This window comes from Dipodomys merriami, unplaced genomic scaffold (genome assembly GCF_024711535.1).
Source record: "Dipodomys merriami isolate MVZ:Mamm:240054 unplaced genomic scaffold, mDipMer1.0.p SCAF_336, whole genome shotgun sequence".
NCBI classification, from domain to species: domain Eukaryota; kingdom Metazoa; phylum Chordata; class Mammalia; order Rodentia; family Heteromyidae; genus Dipodomys; species Dipodomys merriami.
The window spans coordinates 660,063-678,980 of record NW_027204893.1 but is presented as its reverse complement, the minus strand read 5'-3'; the positions used below and the strand labels follow the sequence as shown (position 1 = coordinate 678,980).

Below are 18,918 nucleotides of genomic sequence, written 5' to 3'. Positions count from 1 at the left end.
CCCAAGGTCCATCCTGCCTCCTAAAACATCCACATCCACCAGTGTATCAAAAACTGAACTCACAGCCAGGCGGCGGTGGCTCACGCCTCTAATCCTAGCTACTCAGGAGGCTGAGATCTGAGGATCACAGTTCAAAGCCAGCCTAGAAAGGAAGATCCATGAGACTCTTATCTCCAATTAACCACCAAGAAACCAGAAGTGGCCCTGTGGTTCAAGGCAGTAGAGCGCTATCCTTGAGCAAAAGAGCTCAGGGACAGTGCTCAGGCCCTGAGTTCAAGCCCCGTGACCAAAACCAAAACCAAACAAAAAACTGAACTCACTGAGAGGGCTCAAGGCAAGCCACAGTCTGACCGCTCAGACACCCTGCCCTGGTCTCTGCCACAACCTTCTCCATCTATTCCCACCATCCTGAATTAATCTCCGCTGGCACTTGCCATTCTCTGTCACCTTTGCCCTTGAGGATCACCCTGCCTGGACTGCTCTCCCGTCTCAGCTTTGCCTGCTGACCCTTGACGCTGGTCCATCCTGAGGCCAAGGCGCCACTCACCTCCTCCAGGAAGCCCTCTTGTTTTCCACTTGCCCTCCTTGTGTGTGTGTGATTCCTGCTGAACCAGACTGAGAACTGGAGAGGCTGAGCTAGATAGGGTGAGGAAAGGGGCAGGATGATCCCTGGTCTCCAGACCACCAGGCAGAATGGCAAAAGAGGTGGGCGTCTGTACTGAGAGGGAGACATCCATGGCAGAGAAGATTCTGGATGGGAGGGACGAAGATGGTTTCCTGGCTTGTGGAGCTATGTGAGGGCTTTCTGTAGTCTGTGGTGGTGCTTCTAGATGTGACAGGGAGAGAGGCCTCAGGTCATGTCTGAGGAGACTGCTCGTTCACCCAGTCATTCAGGTTTGTCTGCCTCCCCCAGGAAGCCCTCCTAGACTAGTCGCCCAAGGCCATTCTCTCCTCTCCTTGCCCATACTTGCTGCTATTCCTCCCCTCTGTGTCCTGGCCTAGACCTTTGAATGCTTCAGTGGGGAAGGAGCCCCGTTGTCTAGCAGAAGGGCAAACATACAGAAAAGGCCAGTCCTCTTGCCAGAACAGAGCGGCCTGGGTCAGTAGCAGAGGTGGGGGGGGAGGGTAAGTTCCCCTCCAATCAGAAGCACGCACCCAGGTGACTGCATTCCTCCAGGTAGAGGAGTGTGTGGACAGGGAGCCTGGGGGAGGGTCAGGCTCCATGTGAGGCTGGAATTTCAAAAGAGCCAGAGCTTGGAGACCGTGGTTCCTAGGTGGGGGGTGTTCACTTCCTCACCTGACTTCCTGTCCAGCACCTTTTCCCTACTTGACTAATGGTGGAAGGCTGGGCCCTGAGAACAGAGGATAGAGCCATTGGCCAAGGCAGTGGAAGGCTATTCTAGAAGGAAACTAGAGAGATGGAGAGGGAGGGCCTGGCCCAGAAGCAGAGGTGGTCAGGACCCTCATCCTAGAGGTGGGGCAGAGGGATTCCTTTCCTTCCCATGAGGCTTTGAACTTTGGGCAGGTGCCAGGGCCCATGTTGAACGTTTAACTCCTCCACAATGACTCCTGCTGGTTGCTAGAGACCCAGGCAGGCACTGGGCTGGGGCTGGGCCTCGGGGAGGAATTCAGATCCCAGCGAGGTGAGCAGGATCTAGTGATAGGCCTTGCCTCCCAGACCCAGACTGTGAACTTTCTCCTGCCCCTTGAAACGCACGCATAGTTCCGACCAAGAGAGGGATTTGCTTGTGCTGAGTTTTCCCCCAGAACTCCCAAGAGCTCTAAACTTGTGATTCACCCCAAATAGAGCACCCAGCTCCCCACCTGAGCTAGCTTTCCACCTGTGGGAGGTCCCAGTCCCCGCAGGAAGGAAGAGTCCAAGCAGGCTGGAGCCCAGGTCAACTGTCACATGGCTAGGAAGAGACAATGTTGGGATTTGAACCTTGGCACTCCTGCTTCTGAAGCCTACGTGCTACCCACCGGGTGCTGGTTGTTCAAAGTCCTCATGGAGGGCCCTGTTCCTTGGCCTGTTACAGGGAGAGGCAGGAAGGACTATGTCAGAGCCACAAGGGGCCAGAGATCTCCAGTGACCTCTCCATTCCTTGCATAGAAAGTCAACAGTGCCAGTGACTCCTGTCTGTCTATTTAGGAGACTGAGATCTGATGATGGAGGTTTGAAGCCTGCCTGGGCAGGAAAGTGTGTGACTCTTATTGCCAACTAACCACCAAAAAATGCTGGGAGGCCAGACACTGGTGGCTCACGCCTGTAATCCTAGCTGAGATCTGAGGATTGCAGTTCAAAGCCAGCCAGAGACGGAAAGTCCAGGAGACTCTTATCTCCAAATAACCCTCAGAAAACCAGAAGTGGCGCTGTGGTTCCAGCTAGCCAGAGCACCAGCCTCGAGCTGAAAAGCCCAGGCCCTGAGTTCAAGCCCCAAGACCTATCCCCCCCAAAAAAAATGTGTTGGGGAGCGGGCAGGAGCTGCAGAGGGGGATGGGTTCAAGCTCAAGCTGTAGCAGGAGCCTGCTGAGCTCCAGTGTCTCTGCTGTGGATGGCAGTGCCTCATCCCCCAGCTAACCTGGGATCCCTAAATTTGAGGAGAATCCCAGCACTCAGGCCAAGCTGCTGGAGAACAAGAGCGCTTGTGTTTGAGGAGAGGAACTCCCCCCTCCCACCTCTCCCCCCTTTCCACCCCATAGCTGGAGAGCTATGTGGGACCCATGGAGGGGGCAGTAGGGGTGTGCAGGGCCAGGGGGCGGGGCACAGGCTGGGGAAGGGGCTTGTGAGATGGAAAGGGCTGGAAGGGCGTTGGGAGCTGCCCTCTGCCTATGCATCTGTCCACAAACAGGCCCTTTGCCTGCGGAGGGCCCTGAAACTCATCCAAGGGCAGGATCAGAGGTCAGGGGTCAGTCTTTCAGGCGAAGGCCAGCACAGGGGGGCTGGAGAGCAGGCAATCCTCCCTCCCTCCCCACATATACTTTCTTCTCTGGAAGCCCAGAGTGTCTTGAGCAGTCTCCCAAAAGCCTGTGACATGCTACAGAGCTCCCCTTGATCTCCAATGGCTAATGCCTGGCAGAGAGGCTGGCAGCCCCTCAAATACCCAGACTCATTAAGCCTTTGTCCTCTCCTGGGCCCCCAGTGCCTGCCTCTTCCCCACTTGCAGTCCCCCCTCTTCCCCAATTTGCCAATTCCTACTTATACCTTTGGTCCTACTGCCTCCAGGAAGCCTTCTGTGATTTAGCAACAGTGACAACACCAGGAATGTGCACCTTAACAGTCTGCTGTGTAGGCCCTGACCTGAGGCACACCGGGTCTGTCTGGTCTCTCCAGCCACAGGCTTCCCTAGAAACTAGTGACCTGAGTGCTGGTTGAGGAGGGAGAGCGGGAAGATAAAAACGTGCTTTTAAAAAGGGAAGAAGCCGGGCGCTGGTGGCTCACGCCTGTAATCCTAGCTACTCAGGAGGCTGAGATCTGAGGATCGCGGTTCAAAGCCAGCCCGGGCAGGAGAGACTGTGAGACTCCTATCTCCAATAAACCACCAGAAAACCGGAAGTGGCGCTGTAGCTCAAGTGGTAGAGCGCTCGCCTTGAGCTGAAGAGCTGAGGGACAGCGCCCAGGCCCAGAGTTCAAGCCCCACGACCGACAAAAAAAAAAAAAAATAAAAAAATAAAAAAAAAATAAAAAAATAAAAAGGGAAGAAAGCAGACATGGAAGTGTAGGCGGGCCCTGTCCTGGCCACTAGGAAACATGCCAGGGCTGAACATGGACACAAGACACAGTGTCTACAGGACTCAGTCCCCTGTAATGACAGCATGCTGACAGAATCCTCTAAGCTGGGGCCCTGATGCCACCAACATCAGTGACACAGGGGATGCCGCCAGTGGTTCACACCTATAATCTTAGCTTACTCAGGAGGCTGAGATCCGAGCATCATGGCGCAAAGCCAGCCCAGGCAGGAAAGTTCACGAGACTCTTTTCTCTAATTAAACACCAGAAAGCTGGAAGTGGCGCTGTGGCTCAAGTGGTAGAGCACTCACCTTGAGCTGAAGAGCTGAGGGACAGCACCCAGGCCCAGAGTTCAAGAACCATGACTGATCAAAAAAAAAAAGAGAGAGAGAGAGAGAGAGAGAGAGAGAGGTTGGGGGGAGCTGGGTAGGAGAACCCCTTCCTTTCCCTAAACTGACAGCTTACTTCTACTTGACAGTTTCTGCCCTTTGAAACAAGGAGCTTGTGGCTCCCTTGGTTGAAGAAGCACTGGTCCTAGCCCCTCCCTTCTTGTACAGACGGGTAGAAAAGGCCTAGAGAGGCCCAAGGGTGCCCACCCATGTCCCGGGAGGATGGGACCCGCCCACCTCCTCGCCCTTCCTGCCCAGCCAGGCCGCTCTCTGTTGAAAGCATAAACATATGAGTGCATGAATAGGAATCTGAAAGTAGGTTTTGTTTGGTAACACGAAATGACAACAAAGGACACTTGGTTTCTGGGGCAAAGGGTGGGGGCTGGGGGAAAGGCTTTAGCCCGAAGCTGGGAACAGAGAACACGGCTGAGCGGTCACCGTGCACTTCGTTAATTACTTTGTTCCCAGCTTCTGCCAAAGCTGGCTAAACACTTTTCCCAGATTCCCCAATTTTGGCCAAGGCAGCACCAAGCTTGAGAATCAGGATCTGGGAGATTATAGTCCTGACTCCTTCTCCCTTTACTTCGTTGACATTGGCTAAATATTGATCTTGGGGACTCTGTTTCTTAGTTAATAAAATTTAGCAAACACCACCCCTATCTTGCGGTGAAAGGGATAAATAGGACAGAGAGAAAGAGCTGGACTCTTCCCGGTAGGGCAGATTTTTTTTTTTTTTTTTCTAACAGCTCAGTGCTGGTGGTTCACACCTGTAATCCTAGCTATTCAAAAGGCTGAGATCTGAGGATCATAGTTGGAAGCCAGCCTGGGCAGGAAAGTCTGTGAGATTCTTCTTTCCAAGTGACCACCACAAGACTAGAAGTAGAGCTGTGGCTGAAATGGAAGAGTGCCAATCTTGAGCAAAAACGCTGAGACAGTGCCCTGAATTCAAGCCCTAGTATCAACATGCGCATGCGTGCATATGCACACACGCATGCATGCATGCACACGTGTGCACACACACACAGAATGAGTGAGATAATGGATAAATTTAAGAAAAATTAGGGATGCTTGGAAGGAATGTTTGATGGACTGAAGTTGACCTGGTCCTTTCCCTGGGCTTGGAGCCTGCCCTGGGTCGCTGTGGGCCCACTGTGCTGGGCTTCTCTCTGCATTTGCAATAAACATGCAGAGGTGGGATCCATTTCGCCCCTAGATGATTTGGGGTGATAAAGAAGTAACTTTAGCTGCTTTGAATTGAATCTGCTCTCCAGAATGTGTAACAAACCTGGAAATTAGAATTGCCCCGAAGCTGATTATTCGGAGAGGGTACCTCCTGGCATTAAAACTAAATTAGATCAAGGTACCTGTGTTATTAGCAAAATAATTCCCTATGATTAGAGAAGGCAGCCGTGAATCCTGATGGCAGATTGAACTTCAGGTGACTTACCTGAGACAAATAACTGTGCAGAAATCACAGGCTCATTTAATCGTTTCGCTATAGCATTGTATTTAGGTAATTATGCTAATGGCTCTAAGAAATCACCTTTGGTAGTGTGGGAGGGGGAGGGCTTGAAACAGAGAGAGATCAAGAGGCTGAGAGCCATGCTGGACTCCAAAGGAGACCTTCTGGAGGGTGCTGGTATGGCCCGTTTGTCAATTAGGAAGAAATCTTTAAGCAATCAGAACTACTGTGATAGACATCATTCTTCAGATCATCTTAGTAGGGGAAATTGAATTTGTCAAAGTTCTGCGAAGTAAGTTAAACTGTAGAAGCTCTGTACTTTTGGGTCCATCAATTGAGCAAACATCTGTGAGTGTGTCCTGTGTGTGCTAGGCAGGGCTATGGCCACTGGCAGGGTGAGCACCAACATTTAAGAGTGTGTCTGAACCAGGCGTGGGGTGTGGTTGTGCATGCCTGTAATCCCAGCACTTAGTAGGCTGAGAAAGAGGAGGAAAATATATATGCTTTCTGGATATTGTCTAGATCCAGTGAGGCAGAGACAGAATTGTGTCCGTTTTGGTGACAGGGAAATGGATTCTCAGAGGAAAGGACTTGCCCCGGGACTTGGTGAGACTGCAATGGACGTGGCCACTTCTGCCCAGCCAGTGGGAAAAGGGTCAGAGCCAATAGCTTCTACAGATGGGGAGGGCCAGGTTGACAGGGAGGCTGAAGATCAGAACACCGAAGGACTCAGGAGGACCTGAGGGTTGGACAATGGTGGGAAGGAGCGAGTCGGCCGGATGGGAGGAAGGAAACAGCTTTTTAGCATAAGTATGTCCCAAATATTGCATTAGATGTACTACAACACAAGTTATTCATTGTTATATAAATACATGTATATTTCTCCTCCTCCATCTACTTCTTCCCTTCCTCTTCTTTCTCATCTTTCCCTTCCTCCAGCTTCTTTCTCTTGTGTTTCTTTTTTTGTTTGTTTATTCATTAAAAAAAAACAATAACAGCCAGGTGCCAGTGGCTCATGTCTGTAATCCTAGCTACTCAGGAGGCTGAGATCTGAGGATCGTGGATCAAAGCCAGCCTGGGCAGGAAAGTCCATGAGACTCTTATCTCCAATTAACCACCAAAAAGCCAGAAGTAGTGCTGTGGCTCATGTGGTTCAGGAACAGTGACTAGCCCAGAGACCAAGCCCCACAACAGACAAAAATAAAAAAACAAAAACAACAAAAAACAATAACAACAAGGTCTCACTGTGTAGCCCAGCCCAGCCCCAAAATTGAGATCCTCTTTCCTGGGCCTCCTGGTGGCTGTGACTGCAGGTGTGAACTACCACACCCTGCATTTTTTTTGTTGGTTGTAGGGCCTGGGTGCCATCCCTTAGCTCTTTAGCTCAAGGATAGCGCTCTACCACTTGAGCTACAGCGCCACTTCTGGCTTTTTCTGTTTATGTGGTGCTGAGGAATGGAACCCAGGGCCTCATGCATGCAAGGCAAGCACTTTACCACTGAGCCAACTTTCCAGCCCTGCATATTTTCTTTTTCTCTTTTTTTGCCGGTCATGGGGCCTGAACTCTGGGCCTGGGCACTGTCCCTCAGCTCTTCAGCTCAAGGTTAGCACTCTAGCACTTGAGCCACAGTGCCACTTCTGGCTTTTTCTGTTTATGTGGTGCTGAGGACTCGAACCCAGGGCTTCATGCATGCAAGGCAAGCACTCTACCACTGAGCCACCTCCCCAGCCCCTGCATATTTTCTTATACAACCATTTTACTACTTACCCTTATTTTTTGTTGTTTCTGAAGACAATCTTCCTTCTGGCTGCAGAGGGGAAACACATTAAGACCTCTACTCCCTCTACTTCCTGATCCCATCTGAACCCCAAATGGGCTCCAGTATCTGCTTTGTCTTAGCCTGTGCCAGCTTCTCTGCCTCTCCTGGGACCTGGCTTGTCCCCTTGAGGATGACTTAGCCTCCGTCACTGTTGGTTTCAATGTCACTGACTCCTTGGGGACATGTATGCAGGCCAGAGTACCTAGCAAGTGTGTGGGGTCCTTCTGGTGCCCTGTGGGGCTGCAGGAGGGGGCTCTACATGGGAAGTTCGTGAGGAGATTTACTGGGCTCAGCGTCTGATGGCTGACCTGTCCTGCCGTCTCATCACCAGGCACCAAAGGTGGCCTAGGGAAGACCCTTCAGAGTTATCCAGAATATTCTTTTCCTGGGTTGACCAGCCACTGGATGTAGAACATTCCAGAAAAGGGACTGTCACCTCTGATGAGGTGACTGTCTGTCACAGAGCAATCCCAAATCACTGACACTGAAGGGTGCCACCCAGCAGCCTTCCACAGGAAGAGGAAGTTCTTTATTCTAGAAGTTGTCTGTCATAGCATCTTCCAGCCCCAGACACCACCCTCCCAGGCTTCCCAGCTCTCTGTGTGTTGTGGCCACCTTCTGAACCGCGATCCTGTTCATCTCTAATGGGCTTCTAATCTGGTACCTGTAACTCTACGCCCCTCCTCCAGATTCAGAGGTCTGAATAAAATCTGACGACTACTCAGGAGGCTAAGATCTGAGGATCACAGTTCAAAGCCAGCCCAGGCAGGAAAGTCTGCGAGACTCTTATCTCCAATAAACCACCAAAAAACAAAAGCAAAAATAAAACTCCACAAAAAAAATGCTGAGCATGGCTCCAAGTAGTAGAGTGCTAGCCTTGAACACAAAAGCTCAGAGATAGTGCCTAGGCCCTGAGTTCAAGCCCCAGGACTGGCACACACACACACACACACACACACACACACACACACACACACACACACACACACACACACACACACACACACACACACACACACATTGATTGACAAGTTACTCTATTTCCCTGCCTAGAATCTCTTAGACTAACCTCTCCAAAGTCCTAGCTCCTGGGCCTGGAACTCAGGGCCCTGGTAACCTGGTCCTGCTTTTTTTTTTTTTTTTTTTTTTGGGTCCGGTCATGGGGCATGAACTCTGGGCCTGAGCACTGTCCCTCAGCTCTTCAGCTCAAGGTTAGCGCTCTACCACTTGAGCCACAGTGCCACTTCTGGCTTTTTTCTTTTTTGCTTATGTGGTGCTGAGGAATTGAACCCAGGGCCTCAGGCATGCAAGGCAAGCGCTCTACCACTGAGCCACCTTCCTAGCCCCTGGCCCTGCTTTTTGTAACTGCTCTGCCTGCCCCCCCCCCCCGTCCCCCCTCCACCTAGTTTTCTCATGGCTGCCCTTTAACTTGAGCCTAGTGACCATTGTTTGTAATTCCCAGAGCACACTGGACCATTTTGTTTGTTTGTTTGGTGTGTGTGTGTGTGTGTGTGTGTGTATGTGTGTGTGTGTGTGTGCCAGTTCTGGGGCTTGAACTCAGGGCCTTAGATGTCTCTTAGCTTTTCTGTTCAAGGGTTCAAGGCTAAGGCTTTACCACTCGAGCCACAGCTCCACTTCTGGCTTTTTTTTTTTTTTCTGGTTAATTGGAGATAAGAGTCTCACATACTTTCCTGCCTGGACTGGCTTTGAACCTTGATCCTCAGATTTCAGCCTGCTGAATAACTATAATTACAGGCGTGAGCCACTAGCACCTGGCTATTACATGGTTTTTTTTTTTTGCAATTTCCTCTTTGCCTAGCTGTCTCCTCCCCCCCCCCCCCCCAACTGCTCCGTTAAGACCACACCAAGTCATCTCCTTGGAAACCTTTCTTGGAGCCCCTTCTCCCTCCCAGGCTGGCTACACCTCTGTCCTAGCCATCATGTTTGGCAGCTAGTAGGATCATTTCCCATGCAGGCCATTTGGTCAGCACCCAGGATTGCTCCAGGTACCCTGGTGGCACGGTGGCCTGTGTCTTTCCCTTGTGCCTGCTCTAGTTACCTGTGACCCCAGCCCAGGCCCTTGACTTAGGCGGTTGGAGAATCCATAAACAGCAGGGGTAGGTGTGAGAGAAATTGCAGAGGCAGAACAAAGCTCCAGGCCTGGTTAGACTCCAACAGGGCTGCACCCCTCTGTGCAGGCCCGCCCTGGGAACGGAAACCATTCTCCTGTTGAGTAGCACCTCATCCTTCCCACACACCTAGTGGCCCATTCCAGCCTCATGCTGTCAGGTACTTCCTTACTCTCAAGCATCTCAGAGCAGAAGCAGGGTTTGCACCTCACTTCCATCATGAAGGAAAGGCCCACCAGCCTGGTGAGAGATGAGGTTACTGGTTAGTTTATGTACTATGATAACACACCAGAAGCACAACTAGGGTAGTGCAAAGCCCAGAATCAAACAGACATGGGTTTGAGGACAGGCTCTGCCATTGACATGCTGTGTAAACTCCTGCAGGTTGCTTGCACTCTTGGAGCCTCTGTTTCTTCCAGTGGAAAGAGCTGGGACGAGAACTTACTTAGAGGTAGCTGGGAGAAATGAAAAGAGAGTACATCCAAGTCATTTGGCAAAGCACACAAACTGGCTTGTCCATATCCTCAGACATAAAGAAACTTCCGCGACTTACAGCCTCAGGGGAGTAAGATAAGGTAGCTAAGGGGAAGACGTGACCAGAGGACTTGTAGAGAGCCTGAGGGACGGGAAGGGGAGATGCCAGGAGCAGAAGTTTCCATGAGGGAAGGTTATCCAGAGCCATCGATAAGAGGGAAGAACATCCCTGCTACTGACAGGAAGCCATTGGCGTTCCTGAAAGTCATGAAGAAAGATGGCAGACCATAAGCCGGGTGGGTTTCTAGCCCTGCATGACCATCTGCAGGGGTGGCTCAGATGTCATCAGGATCATACTCTACTTCAAAGGGGATTGTCTCATTAGCTCAGAATGTGCTATCAGGACCTTGGAGGCAGGAGAAAACCACACAGCCCTGTCCACATTGTGGGTTTATTTGAACATGCCACATGTGTGACATCAGCTAGTCTGGGCCACCCATCCGCAGGCCCGGGGCCGGGGCACTGTCTCAGCGGGAGCCGCCCACAAGTGGACACATACATATATGTGTGTGTGCTATTATTATTATCATATGCATGTATCAGCTAGACAGACACAGCGCAGCCAGTGCATTTGGCAAATCATTCCAGACATATCCCTGGGGAAAATGCCACAGGCTCTGTCACCCCTACAGATGGAAGCTGGCAAGGAAAAAGACAGACCCAGATTGGGGTCCCTCTGATATGTGTGAGAACAGATTGGGCTGTGGGGAGACAGAGTGGGAGCAGGGAGAGGGGAGAGGGGGAAGGACCCTAGGAGACCGACTTGGAGCATGCCTCTTACCCTCCCAGCTTCCAGCCAGCCTCTGGGCCACTTGCCTTGGTTCAGAACTGGTAAACACCCTTGTATTTCGCTATTAGCATACACAATAACCCAACTGGGTTCCTTTGACCCTTTCCTGCAGTGATCTTCCTCTTGGCTAATGTTTACATAACTGTCCCCTGGCTGAGAACAGGGCCGTGCATTCTGTATCTGTGATCAGGTTGAGTCCCCATCCTAACTTCCTTGCCCTAAACTCTAGTCCCTTTCTGGTTGTTTCAAACTCTGGTACCAAGGCTCAGTTACATGTCATGGTGCCTTAGGTTACACAGTTGGCCAGTGGCTCAACCTAGGTGCGGCACAACTCTCTCCCACCCCCAAGCTGAGAACATTCCATGAACACTGGTAGAGGGCTGGCTCTCCTTTGGCTAGTTTGGCTTGAGCCCTTTCGGTTCCTGGGTACAGAAGCACTCAACTCTTCCATTTGTTTAACAAACCCTCTGAAGTCCAGGCCCTGTGCAGGGGCTCACACAAGGTTTGTGACCTGGAATAACTCAGTGCACTCCAAGACACAGCCCCACAACCAAGGGTGGAGGTATTCTGCCCGGAGAGAGGGTGGAAAGTGCCAGAGGGCTCTCCTGGGCTGGAATGTCTGCTAGACAGCACTAGGAGACCTAGGGGAGAGTTTGTGCAAATTCAAGGGCAACAGAGAGCTGGGGGCTTGGAGGCCTGGCTGTGTGGGAGCAGGGATCAGCCAGGTGCAACTAGGGTGTGAAAAACCCCAGTGGAGTCTGGGGAGGGAGCTATTCATGTTCTTCAGGATGACTTGCACTCCACCCCCAGCCAGGCTTTGCGTGGAGCAGTTAGACGTGATGAATGTTATTAAAATAAGGCAAGTGAAGTTTGGAGCAGGGTTGGACCTTAGGTGGGCCCACATCAGATTTGCTCTGTGCCTTGTAATAAAGCTTTGGAAACTTGGAGGCTGGTGGTATAACTTAGTGGCACAGTGCTGTGTGTGTGTGTGTGTGTGTGTGTGTGTGTGTGTGTGTGTGTGTGTGTGTGTGTGTAAAAGGGTAAAAGCCCTTTCCTTCTCTTGTGTGTGTGCTCTCATTTCTGGCTTTTAACAAACTTTTGGTGGCTAACTGGAGAGAAAGTGTCTCATGAACTTTCCTGCCTGGGATGGCTTCAAACCCTGATCCTCAGATCTCAGCCTCTCATGTAGCTAGGATTACAGGCCTGAGCCACTGGTGCTGGGCGGGCTACTAGGGCTACTACTGTTTCTTTTGAATACTGATTTGTAAAAGGCCTTTGTGTCTTTGACTATTGCTTTGCCCAGATCTCCTTTTGCTAACAGGATTTTTGCATTTCAGTTAAACTCCCATCTTTTTCTTGATAGATTGCACTTCCTGAGTCTTCTTCCAGAAATCCTCCCTCTTATAATTTATTTTTGGTGTTTTAAGTTGTCAATACGTCTGAAATTGATCTTCTGCACATGGTGTGAGGTGTGAATTCCATCTCATCTTTTTTTTTTTCCTAGCACGGATATCCAATTGCTCCAAAGCCATTTATAGATGAGTCCCCCCTTTCCCCCACTGACCTACAAGTGCCACCTCTGTCTAATATTGTTTCCATACATGTGTGGGTCTATCTTTAACACATCTATTTTAGTCTACTAACCTTGGTCCAACACCTCACATTCCCACTGTACCTCCTTAGGCTCCTCCCTTAATTCAAAAGAGCCAGGGGCTTCCTGGGAGTCAGTCACATCTTAATTCTCCTTTGCATGTTCATTCATTCCTGGAATGTGGGTGTAGTGCTTTGGTTTACAAAGGGGTCTCTCCACTATTCCTTCTTGGGGGCGGGGATGGGGGGGGTCTGATGCTTCATTTTGTAGAAAGGGTGAAAAGGTTTGCCGAGGGCCAGAAAGCGCTGGCTTTAGGGTTCTTCCAGACTGCAAAAGGTACTCGCTGTAGTGTCCAAATCCCGAAGGCGTTTATTGCTCCCCGTATCTGATCTTTTCTCAAAACCGCTGCTCCGCCACTTTCGTGTCGAGGCTGGAGGGCTCAGGTCGGGAAGTGCTGGAGACCCGTAAGAAGTGGGGGTGCTCCGTGTTCTGGGGCACTGTCAGAGGCTCGAGGTCAGCGAGAGGAATCGGAGCCGGTTTCAAGGGGTGCGTCTCCGGGCCCGCACTTGGGCCCAGGCGCTGGCCCCCCAAGGACGCCGGCTTCCCCCCGGAATCAGAGGCGGTCTCCCGGGCGCCCGCCCTCCCGCCTCGCCCGGCAGGAATGCGAAGGATCAGCTTTCAGCCGAGCCGCGGCCGCCTTTCCGGGGAGCTCCCCTGCCCGGCCAGGCCCTGCCCAAGTGGCCGAATTAACTGGTTCTGTCTGTCCGACTGGGAGAGCAGCTCTTCGCTAAAAATAGCGCCCTGCCCTGGGCGACCCGAGCCCGCCGGAGCCCCGGAGCCCCGGAGCCGGGGCAGGCAGACACCCGTGGGAGTCCGAGCCCGGGACGGCCCGAGGATCCCAGGAGGGCCCGGCACACCACGCCCGCCCCGGGCCCGGCTGGGGATCGACACCCCCTCAAACTCCCTCCCCACCCCCCCCACAAGGCCGGGGTCCCCCTTCCCCCCCGAGAACAAGCACTGGCCCCGCAGGTGCCGCGGAGGGTGGAAGGCCCGCGAGCCGAGGCCCGGCCCGGGCCGGCCGGGATGGGAGCCGGCGGCGGCGCGGCCTCCCGCGCCCTGGCCTGGGCCTCGCTGCCCCTGCTGGGGCCTCCGGCCGGCGCGCTCTGCCGAGGTAAGCGGGGCGCACGGCGGGCGTGCCCGCGCCCCTTCCCCGCGCCCCGGAGGAGCTGGGGGGGGCGCGGAGAGGGTGGGCTCGTGTTCCTTCCCGATCCTCCTTCCCCTCCTCTCCCCTCCACTCCGGGACTCGGGAGGGGGCCCGAGGGAGCCCGGGCTGCAGGGACCGAGGCTCCTGGCGAACGTAGCAAATGAAGAAGTTTGGGAAGATCGCTATCCTCTCCCACCAGGTACCCCCCGCCTCCCCCCCGCGCCCCAAAGCGGTCTCCACTCCCCGCGCCCTTTGTGGCCTCAGTGTGCCTGTCTGGAGAATGGGACCATAAAGTGGGAAAGCTTTAGCATTTGCAGAGAAGTGGGGAGGGGGGCCTTCTGGGGCGCACCGCTGCGCGGGGGGGAGTCCGCGGGGGCTTCCCGTGGGTGGGGTGCGGGGGTACCTTCCTCTTCCCGAGTTTCTGGAGTCTGGTGGGCGACCCAGGCTGGACGCACGGGGAAGTTGAGGAGGGGCGCCGCGGGGCGGTGGGGTGGCCGCGGGGTGAAGCTGCGGGGGTGTGTGTGTGTGTGTGTGTGTGTGTGTGTGTGTGTGTGTGTGTGTGTGTGTGTGTGTGTGTGTGTGTGTGTGTGTGTGTCTTTATCTTTGACCTTCTGGGACGGGCGGAGGTGGGGGGGCCCGTGTCCGGCCCGGCCTGGATCCCCGTGGGCGGGCGGGAGGGTGGAGATGGGGGCCGATTGACCCAACAGGTGCGCCCCGCCCCTGCCCTCCTCTCCCCCTCCGCCCCCACCGGGCCGGGGCTGGGCTGGGGCCGCGGGGCGGCGGGCGGAGCCGCGGGGCGGCGGGGGCCTGCGATTGGCGGGGCTGGGCTGGCCGAGCGGGCCGAGCGGGCCGGGGGAGCCGGGAGGCCGGGGGAGGCCGGGGGACGGCCGCGGAAGGCGCGGAGCCCCGCCGGAGCGTGCGCGCTCCTGCCCGGCCTCCCCGCTCCGCTCACACCACGGCCGGCGCCACGGAAACTTTCCCGCCGCCGCCGCCCTGGGGGCCCGGGACCCCGAGACACGGCGACTCGCAGACCTGGCGACCCTGGCCTGGGGACGCCCGGGCGCCTTTGGGATGGCAGAGCCCCGCGGCCAGGCCGGCGCGTAAAGGTAAAAATAAATGAAAAAAACCGGATTCAAAAAGAAAATAGTGATCTCTGGCCAGGTTGAGGAGGGCCCTGGCAGTTTGCGGGGATCCTGGGGCTCGAACGGATCTGGGGTTCTGATGCGAAGTACTGGGGAGCGGGGGGGGGACAGGACTGGGTCGGGGCTCCCCCCCTCCCCCCCGTCCTGCGCCATGCGTTGACCCTTTAAACTTTGCTGTGCCTTTGGCCTCTGTCTCTGGCCACACCGGGCAGAGCTGGGGCGGTAGCTGGCAGGAGTTGGTGTGTGTGTGTGTGTGTGTGTGTGTGTGTGTGTGTGTGTGTGTGTGTGTGTGTGTGTGTGTGTGTGTGTGTGTGTGTGTGGTGGGGTTTGTCTCCAGTGAGCTCCTACAACTTCACACCTGATCGCCTCACCCCCAAGTTGTTGCCTAGGGCCGGGCGCCCTCCGTTATTCGGAAGGCAGGTGACTGACGTCTGTTTTTTTTTTTTTCCCTCATTCTTGGCCTGCTGGAGGCCCCACCCGCCAGGAGAACCCCCTGAACTATAGAGAAGAGGCTCTGAGCACCCCCCCCCCCCCCCCCGCAGCTTCCAGTTCCCAGTCTGATGGGCAGGATTGGGAGATTTTTCTGGTTTCTACTCTTCTGAGTTATCTGGGCAGTGCCTGACACTCCTCTGCCGCCCTCCCCCCCCCCCCCCCCACCTCAAGCTCCTGGATTTTATTTATGGGTGGGTTTATTTATGGTGGGTGTGGGGGGGGAAATACCTGCTAGGAGAAGATTGAGATCGTTCCAAACTTCTTAGTTTGCTCACCACTAGAAAGCGTTGTAAGTAACCTTTAACAAGATTCACTCCTTCCTTTTTCTTTCTTCTTTTTAAACTAAGACCATCCATTTGAGAATTAAAAAGCAAACACCTAGTTCTGGAGCCCAGAGAATCTGAGTTCAAATCCCCTCCATCCCCCAACACACACCTCTGTTCACTAGCTGTGTGCCCTAGGGCAACTTTTCTAACTTCTCTGGGCTCTGTAAAAAGAAAGAAAAGAAAAGAAAAAAGGAAAAAAAAAAAACAGCAGGGGGATTGATTAAGGCTTACAAGCCACAGTTCGTTGCCCACACCTGTGGGGGACATGTGCCTTTAGTGGGTTTGCAGGCCTCTGATTTAACATGGTCTCACCCATTCCCTTCTCAAAGGAACGAATTAACCAGCATGATGAGGAGAGGAGAGGGAATCGTCTAGCCCTCGCTCAGGCTGCATCCCCTAGTCTTTCTGGCTAGAATCTTCTTGTGACTGTGAACTGCATAGAGCTGCTACTTTCATGATCGGGCATCTCCAGTTGGTTTTTTAAAAAGCATTCTTCCTGTTGAAAGCAGAAATCTGTGTCCCTGTTACATCTACCCAGAGATCCTAGCTCAACCCTCCAGGCATCTCTTTCTGGCTCAGGTATTCACTGTGGTCCCCAGGGGCCTGGCATTCTGTTCCTTCCCTCAGGCATCCAACACACACACACACACACACACACGTGCACACACACAGAAACTGAGTTTGGCAATGATCAGAGCACCACTTACTGAGTTTATGCTGTGTCCTGTGCTGGGGTTTCCTGAAGACAACCCCATGAGGTCAACCCTTTTCTTATCTTCATGTGGCATCTAAAGAAACAGGTTTGCAAACTGGAGGTGTGGCTCAAGTGGCAGAATGCTGAGTTTACTCTCCAATATCACAAAGAGGAAAGAGAGAGGAAGGGAAAGGAAAGAAAAGGAATAAAGAAAACTAGGAGGAGATGGATCATGATTCCAGGTCAGCTTGGGCATAAAAGTTGGTGAGATTTCATTTTAACTCATGTGTGGCATGGTGGCATTCACCTGTTATTCTGGTTAGGAGGGAAACGCTGTGGCTGGGTACAGTGGCAGGAGATGGCTTCTCCAGTGACACAAGGAAGCAAAAGTGAGAGGATCACAGCACAGTCTTGCCTTGGGCATAAAATGAGACTCTGGAAGTAATCAATGAAAGGAATCAATGCAAAAAAGGGACTGGGGGCATGGCTCAGGTGGTAGAGTGCCTGCTCAGCAAGCTTGAGGCCCTGAATTCAATCTCTTGTATAGAAAGGAAGGAAGAAAATAGAGCAACAGGTTTAGATATACCCAATTTCCTATAGCTAGAGGCTGGGGTGTACCCCAAGCCCAGTTTCTGTCTGTAAAGCCCTAACCATCACTTTTGGTTTGCCTTTTGGTGGTACTGGGTTTTGAACTCGGGGTTTACCCAGGCCCTCTTACCTCCAGCACTGTTTTTCATTCATAGTATTCTGAGATCCAGTCTCACTTCTTGCCTGGGCAAGTCTGAGCATGATCTACTTATGTTAAGCTTTTCATTGAAGCTGGGATAACAGGGCTGTACCACAGACCCCAGCTCTGGGTTGAGAAAGGGCACTTGTGAACTTTTTTTTCTGGCCTGGCCTGGCCTCCAATCTTGATCCTCCCCATTCTCAGCCTCCCAAGTAGCTTAGATTAGAGGTGTGAGCCGTGGACACCCAGCTTCTAATTGTTACTCTTGCCCCATGCTTGCTTGCATGTTCCCCGATGTGGGGTGAGAGTGTGCAAGCATGCACATGCTGGAGTGCTGAGCCTGTGGTATGTTCTGGGATGCTTTTATCATAAGCCCCTGGGCACCTGCTAAAATGCAAGATCCTCCTGGCCTCTACTCCAGACCTAGTGAAGTGGATTTGAAAAATCTCCTGCCAGAGACAGATTGAGAGCTGTAGTCCTAAGGTACTCTCAGGAAGAAATCTAGAGTCAGCTTCCCAAAAGGTCGGAATTTGAGTTTTGGCTTTACTTCTGAACTAGGCCTTCCTCCCATGGGCCTACTATGTACCCACCAATAGGGGCCACAACTGCCGGTGGCTGCTCTGTGGGAGCCCCCTTTCGGCCGTGGGGAACAGAGGAGCCTGGTGAAGAGATCACACGTAGGTGCATATGTGGTGGAGCCAGGTGCCCCCCACGGCTCTGGCCTCTGCTTTCTACAAGGTCTGGTGCACCTTGGCTGAAGCCTTTGTACTTGGGTTTCTCCAGAGTGGAGATTCTAGAGAGATGGGTACCAGCTCCCCATTCCACTGGAGGGCAGCTCTGGGGGCGGGGGGGGGGACCCGGCTGGGTGGAGCTGGGCTGGAGGGCTTTGGGGTGAATGACTCCTCTTCATGCGTCTCAGAAGTATCCCATTTCCAGCTTCTCAACTCTGCTGCTGACTCTGAGAGCATTTACCTCCTTTGATCCCAAGGAAGGGACAGAATTATTAAATATTCCTTTTCTGGCACAGGCCACTGGAGTCTGGAAAGCTGCAGGGACATGCCCAAAGCCCTAAATGTACCTGTGGGAAGGTGTGGGGTTGTGCTTGAACCCCGATCCCCTGACAATATGCACAGGCCTTCTATGCGTTGTGCCTCAAACTCAGTTGACTTTCTGTTCACCTGCTGCTGGCTTTAGCAGGACCTTCAACTGGAAGCGGGAGGAGCTGGACTGAGAGGAGGTCAGGGGTCTCTTTGAACCCCAGACTTCCTCAGCCTTCCCTAACTCTGGCCTCTCCTTCCCTCCCTGATAAAGGTTTTCTTATTCCCACCCACAGACTTCCTGTGGATTACTTCCAGTGGATTGTTCTTGATCTGATTTTGGTGGTGGTGTTTCTGTTTTGTTTGTTGTTTTGTTGGTGCTGGGGTTTGGACTCAGGGTCATGAGCTCAATCCGCTTGTTTATGTGACTGGTGATCTACCACGTGAGCCACGCTGCCAGTCCTGATTTGTGTTGGTGATTTTGGAGACAGCCTAGTCTGGGCTTGAACTAATATCCTCTGTATCTCAACCTTCTGAGTAGCTAAGATTACAGATGTGTTACCCACTATTTGTTTTTGACCATGCTGGGGCTCAAACCCAGGTGGTTGTGTATGCTGGGCAAGCATTCCACCTGCGACTGGGAAGCTGAGTTCAGTTCTGATTCTTCTTAAAAAAAACAAAACAAAACAAAAAAACTCTCCTGGCTTTATGATGTTAAGGATGGACAGGTCTAGAAGCCGATGAAAGAGGCAAACTACCTTGTCAGCCTTTCTTACCGCCTGAACTCCACATTTCAAACCTTGCCCAGACCTTGAATTCTAGACCTGGTGAGGTCTAGAATTCAAGAGAACATT

At 52.9% G+C, this 18,918-nt stretch overlaps 1 protein-coding gene across 2 annotated transcripts in view; it reads left to right on the top strand.

The window, feature by feature from the left end:
• The window catches only part of LOC138803175 (disabled homolog 2-interacting protein), a 180,096-nt gene that overhangs the window by 7,559 nt on the left and 153,619 nt on the right, over positions 1-18,918 (top strand). Inside the window, exon 1 of one of the 2 annotated variants that reach the window (XM_069987016.1) lies at positions 14,535-14,752. The exons of the other annotated variant lie outside the window; for it this stretch is intronic. The gene's annotated coding sequence lies outside the window, so the exon portion shown is untranslated. Of the gene's footprint in view, positions 1-14,534; positions 14,753-18,918 lie in introns of those variants that run through there. 2 annotated transcript variants of the gene reach the window in all.